The sequence below is a fragment of the Bubalus bubalis genome, chromosome 18 (assembly GCF_019923935.1).
Source record: "Bubalus bubalis isolate 160015118507 breed Murrah chromosome 18, NDDB_SH_1, whole genome shotgun sequence".
Classification (NCBI taxonomy): domain Eukaryota; kingdom Metazoa; phylum Chordata; class Mammalia; order Artiodactyla; family Bovidae; genus Bubalus; species Bubalus bubalis.
This window is the reverse complement of record NC_059174.1, coordinates 10,730,131-10,736,659: the sequence shown is the minus strand read 5'-3', so window position 1 is coordinate 10,736,659 and position 6,529 is coordinate 10,730,131. Positions and strand designations below refer to the sequence as shown.

Sequence of the window (6,529 nt, the reverse complement as noted above, 5' to 3'; positions counted from 1 at the left end):
CCCATCCCTCTGGACAAGCATTTGGAACAGGGTGGGGTGACTTCCTCCTGGAGATAAGGCCCAGGCAGGCGTCCATGGCAGCTGCTGCAAGGACAGCTGTGGACACAGAGCCTGGCTCCCTGAGCCTGGAGATGCTGCCATTTTCTGATGATAATTGAGCCTGAAGCCCCCAAAGATCCTAGGGGCTTAACCCACCTCAAAGACTGTGTGATGTTTTCAGACGAAATGCAGCTGGAAAGCCTGAAGCCTTTAAAAACAGCCCACAGTTCAGCAGGCTGCCCTGCTTTGCTGTGTTATGAGGCCTGACCTTGAGGGCGGCCGGGGCAGAGCCTTTGCTTGCAGATGGAATGTAGCTCATGTTTCTAACCTGTTTTGCTTTTTCGGGAAAAAATTAAAACGTGCACAGGTCACTCTTTCCCTCCCTGCCCTCATTAACAGTAAAAAGTAGCTTTAGGGCATCTGATGGGGAAAACATAGCTTTTTTAAGGAGCTCTTCTGGGATATAACTCGCAGGCCACACAATTCACTCTTCTAAAGCACACAGTTGCATGGGTTTCAGCATATTCAGTCATGCAACCATCAATACAATGACTTTTAGAGCATTCCACCCACTCCTAAAAGAAACCCTGGATTCTTAGCCATCACCTCCAACCCCTCCACCCCTGGCAACTACTGATCTGCCCTTAGTCTCTCTGCATTTCCTTTTGGACATTTCATATACATAGCATCACACTAGCTGCGGTCTTTTGTGTCTGGATTGGGCTTCCCTGGTGGCACAGACAGTAAAGAATCTGCCTTGCCATGCAGGAGACCCGGGTTCAATCCTTGGGTTGGGCAGATCACTGGAGGAGGGAGTGGCTACCCACTCCAGTACTCTTGCCTGGAGAATTCCAAGGACAGAGGGGCCTGGCGGGCTACAGTCTGTGGGTTGCAAACAGTGCAACACGACTAAGAGATTAATTTCCTCTCCTTTTTTTTTGACCTGAACGTGATGCTTCCAAGGCTCATCCACGTTGCAGGCAGAGTCAGTGCTTCGTCCCTTTTTACGGGCAATAGATCCTATTCCATTCTGTGGACAGACTATGTTTGGCTTATCCATACATCTGCTGATAGAAATTTCGTTTTTTTCCACTTTCTAGAGCCTGTGAATAGTGCTGCTACGAACATTTGTGTACAGGTTTTTGTGTGAACCTAACTCTTTATTTCTCTTGGGTACATAAACAGAATTGCTGGATCATATAGTTACTCTACATCTAACTTTCTGGGTAACAGCCAGACTGGGAAACCATAAAGTATTATAACTTAAATGAAGCATTTATTAAAAACTCACTAACACTTGCAGAGCATTTACTCTGGTCAGGCTGTCAGAATGTGGCCGTTACTTCAGCCCCACAACAAGCTCGCTTGGCGCGTACTGCTTCCATCCCCACTGTGCAGGGTAGGAAGCCATGAATCAGAGACGCTGAGTCACTGAGTAGGGGGCGCAGCTGCTAAGTGTGGAGCAGGGATATGAACCCAGGTTGTGGTCCCTTCCCTCCTGAAGACCTGGGACAGGCAGTCTGCTTCCAGTGTCAGGAGGACTGGGCTTCTTTTTTAGCCAGAGATGTTCTCATTTTGAAGAACTAACAACCCAAAGACCACTTTCTAATTCCTCCTCCTGGGAACTGATCAGAGGCCGGGTCACGATGCTGTGTGGCCGTAACTGACTCACTCGTCCTTCACGATAAAGGTTCACCTGGCCCAGCTCCGGGAAAGGCCTGCGGGCTCAAAGCCCTGCTCCAAACCAGCATCCCTGCAGAGAACAGAACCCAACCAGGCCTTTTTCCTCACAGCAGCCCCGACACATGGCGGCACGTGAACCAACGTTCCCAGCTTGCCTGCTGAACTGAAAGCAGTCATTCTCGGCCCTGAGCTGAGCAGAATCCCGAGGGCCATAAAACCCCAAGTGACTAAACAACCTAAGTGTCCACCAACACATGAATGGATAAAGAAGATACAGTACATATACGTACAATGGAATACTACTTGGCCATAAAAAAGAAGGAAATAATGCCATTTGCAGCAACATGGATGGACCTAGAGATTATCATACTGAGTGAAGTAAGTCAGACAGAGAAACACCATATGATATCACTTATATGTGGACTCTAAAATATGATACAAATGAACTTATCTATGAAACAGAAACATAGAGAAGAGACAAGGGGGACAAGGGAGGGATGAATTGGGAGTCTGGGGTTAGCAGATGCAAACTACTGTATATAGTTTGGATAAACAACAAGGTCCTACTATAGCACAAGAAACTATATTCAGCATTTGTGTGTCGCCCTTCAGCCTGAGTAGACCAAGACGATGCTACGTGGGCTGGGTGCATGGCTGGGGGATTGGGCTGGAGAGGAAACACAGTAAATTGGGAAGAGGACAGACGGGACAGCCTGGGCGCTTGAACCAGCGTAGGGAGGGCTGATGACTGCAAGACCCGAGCAGCGTCATCCTTTATACCAGAAAGCTGGCGAGCACTATGGGGAAAAACAAATCAAGAAGAAAGTGGAGGAGGTGCTAGAAGAAGAGGAAGAATATGTGGTGGAAACAGTTCTAGACCGTCGAGTGGTAAAGGGCAAAGTGGAGTATCTCCTAAAGTGGAAGGGGTTCTCAGATGAGGATAACACACGGGATCCAGAAGAGAACCTGGATTGCCCTGACCTCATTGCTGAGTTTCTGCAGTCACAGAAAACAGCACACGAGACAGATAAATCAGAGGGAGGCAAGCGTAAAGCTGATTCTGATTCGGAAGATAAGGAGGAGGAGAGCAAACCAAAGAAGAAGAAAGAATAGTCAGAAAAGCCACGAGGCTTTGCCCGGGGTTTGAAACCAGAGCGGATTATTGGAGCTATGGACTCCAGTGGAGAACTCATGTTCCTAATGAAATGGAAGAACTCTGATGAGGCTGATCTGGCCCCTGCCAAGGAAGCCAATGTCAAGTGCCCGCAGGCTGTCATATCCTTCTATGAGGAAAGGCCGACGTGGCATTCTTACCCCTCAGAGGATGATGACAAAGAAGATGGTAAGAATTAACTTTCTTGAATACCAGCCCCTGTCACATCTGACTGTGGGTTTCAAGTGGGGAAAGAAGGAGTTCTCCTTGTCTTGACACCATAAAGGTGGCTCGAGAAGATGTCCTTTGAAGAGCCAGGATAGTTTCTGTGCCCTACAGCAGCCCAAGGGCTTCAAAGCTGCACACCCATCCCGGTGGAGGGGAAGGAGGGTCAGTGTTTCAAGGCAACCCATTCTGAACTTTGCTTAAAAAAAAAAAGCAAAGGGCCTTCTATGAAGGACAAAAAGTAGAACGGGATGTGGGAGAGCAAGAGATAGTGTAGATCTTCAAAGAGCATCTCCACAACCCACACAGCCTTCTTCCCAATGGTATTAACTCTGCATTTTTACAGCGTAGCATGTGTGTAAGCTAAGCTAAGTCACTTCAGTCGTGTCCGACTCTTTGTGACCCCATAGATGGCAGTCCACCAAGCTGCGTCGTCCCTGGGATTCTCCAGGCAAGAACACTGGAGTGGGTTGCCATTTCCTTGTCCAATGCATGAAAGGGAAAAGTGAAAGTGAAGTCGCTCAGTCGTATCAGACTCTTAGCGACCCCATGGACTGCAGCCTACCAGGCTCCTCCATCCATGGGGTTTTCCAGGCAAGAGTACTGGAGTGGGTGCCACTGCCTTCTCCAAGCATGTGTGTAGTTTTTGGCTATTACTGGTGTATTATTTGGGGTGGGTGGGGTGGGGTGGGAAAGAAGGGAGATGGGTTAGGATCCTTTTTGTTAAAATTTGGGGAAACCGTGAAACAAAGGAAAGAACAACTAATGATGATTGGGTTCTGTGTCCAGAATATTGTATCCTTTCAAAAATATCATTGGCAACCTAAATGAGGACTGTGAGAGGCTGTTTAAAAGCTGTGAATGCCTGAAACTTAGAAGCCAAGGTATTCCCTGCCTGAGCGTAATGCTGTTCCCAACAAAGGAATAAGAAGCTACCAAAGGTGCCATTTGGGGGATGGAAACTGGTTGAGGAGGACAAGTCTTCTTGGAGTGTGTACACAGGCAGATCATTCTGTCTTAGAGGTGCTACTCATGAAACTGACAAGAAGACCCTTTCTTTTCCTATTGTGAAGTTACAAATATCAGCTTCTCCATCCAAGCCACTGGGGAAGTATTTAGGGAAGGGCAGAGAGTGGTATAGGAGGTGAGTGAGTAGGGAAAGACAAGGGCCGGTGCTCATAGGGTGGAAAACTCTTGCAGCCTCTGCTTTTTGAACTCTGAAACCATCGGTGGCAGGGTTCAGGCACTGACAGTACAAGTTCAAGAGCTGAATGATTTCAAAAGCCCTGTTCTCAGGAGAAGATAAATTTTCATACTGGGGCAGTGGTTCACTTTAAAACAAATTTTTAATCCTAAGAATTAACTAAAATCCAAAACGCTGTCTTGAGTCATGAGATCCATCAGTTGTTGACATCGTCTTGATCTGCATCTAGAACTCTATTGTAATTTTTAGGCGTGTGTTAGGTTAAATGAAAACTTTCATTTAAATGTAAACTTCATATCAACACTGTCAGTTTTTTGTCTTAATAAAACTATATACATTTATAAAAAAAAAAAAAAGAAACTGTATTCAACATCCTGTGATAAACCAGAATGGAAAAGAAAATGAAAAAGAATATGTATGTGTAACTGAGTCACTCTACTGTGCAGCAGAAATTAACACAACATTGTAAATCAAGCATATTTCAATAAAATAAACTGGAAAAAACCTGCTGGGCCTAACCTCTGAGAGTCTGAGCCTATGGGTCTGGGGTAGGGCTGAGAGTCGGCAAGATCCCAGGCGAGGCTGACGCTCCAGGTCACTAAGAAGCCAGGTGTATCAGGGCTGGGCCACATGGCCTGCACAAGGTGTGAAGCGCTTCTGTCTCTACTTGGGCAAGCCTGCCCATGAGGCATGAGGCCCCTGCTGCACTTGGGACCTTTGTATCCTTGGGCGTTGTTCCTTCAGTTGGAAGGAAGAAGGGCTGTCTAGACAGGTGGGTAGTAGTTTCACAACTTATCAAGGTACCTACTCGGACCCCTGCCTTTGTATTTGTAAACTGATCCCTGGTGCTCTGCTGCCCCCCAGTGGCGGGCAATTCTGCACCATCTCCTTTGGGAGGTGCCCCTCGATTGCTGACTATAGGCGGGGGTGCCTGCTCCCTGACCCAGAACCAGGGTCCTCATACTTGGTTTTCCTCGGGAACTGATCTTTGTCAGTCATTTACACTTCAGTAAGAGTAAGTTCAAGTCCTCGCACTTCGTTCCATCAGAGAGTGCCACCTGAACTCCAAAGCTCATACTGGAGAATAGGAATGCTTTGCCGCTGGCTTTAAGTTTTATGTACCCGAGAAGGGCAGGTAGGGTCCTTCCGAGAACAGAGGGCAGCTGTCTCCTCTGACCCTGGAAGGTAGGAGAAGCTGGCTGAGGCCCTGCTCCCAGCTCTGGGAGCTCCAAGCTGGAGGGGCGGGTATGCACTTCGCATCTGCCTTGCGAGACAGACACCAGCCAAGGCCACAGACACCAGCGGGGGCTCAGATAGGCTACAAGCTTTCCTACCTTCATAACTGGCCAGTGAGGAATCTGGAAGACATTTGAGTGGTTGGCCCTGGAACTCTATGGACCCAGAACTCAGGGAGGCAAGAGCTAAAGGGGGTGTGAGGTGACCCGCACATCGATGACACTTAAAACTCTTAGAAGGTGCATCTAAGAGGAGGGAAGAGGCCCAGGGCTGGGCATAAACGGAGAAGGACAGGAGCTGGCAGGAGAGGCCAGGGAGGGTGGGGAACCGCGAGGGGTGAGGACTGTAGGTGTTGACAGACAGATGCCAGATGGAAGTGTGCGGTCTCAGAAAAACGCGCCGTTTGATCAGCCACTTTGCTGGCTGTGGGGCCAAGCCTGACTGCTTGGAGACAGGGCCAGGGATCCAGCCTGCGGCTCCGTCCTGGGGGTGGACTTGAACTCAGGCATCTTCCCTATCCTTCTGCTTGAAGGCCAATTTGGAAGGATGTGGCCACAAGTAAAAGAATGTCTGGGGCCACCAGGAGCTGGAAGGATCCTCCCCTGGATCCTCCCGAGAGAGCTGACCCTGCCCACACCTTGATTTTGGACTTTTGGCCTCCAGACTGTGGGAGAATATATGTTTGCTGATTTAAGTCACCCAGTTTGGGTAATTTGCTATGGCAGCCCTAGGAAACTAATATGACATGATATCAATGTATCCATATGTGTGTGGGTGCTAAATTGCTCCAGGCTTGTCCATCTCTTTGTGACCCTATGGATTGTAGCCCGCCAGGCTCCTCTGTCCACAGAATTCTCCAGGTAAGAACACTGGAGTGGGTTGCCATGCCCTCCTCAGGGGATCCCCTCGACCCAGGGGTCTAACCCACAACTCTTCCATCTCCTACATTCTTTACCAATAGAGCCACCTGGGAAGCCCTTTTATCTCTA

The 6,529-nt window shown here is 48.5% G+C and overlaps 1 pseudogene; it reads left to right on the top strand.

Annotated features, from left to right (window-relative positions):
- The first annotated feature begins 2,116 nt into the window (after window positions 1-2,116).
- LOC102397539 lies at window positions 2,117-3,234 on the top strand (annotated as a pseudogene).
- The last annotated feature ends 3,295 nt before the right edge of the window (window positions 3,235-6,529 follow it).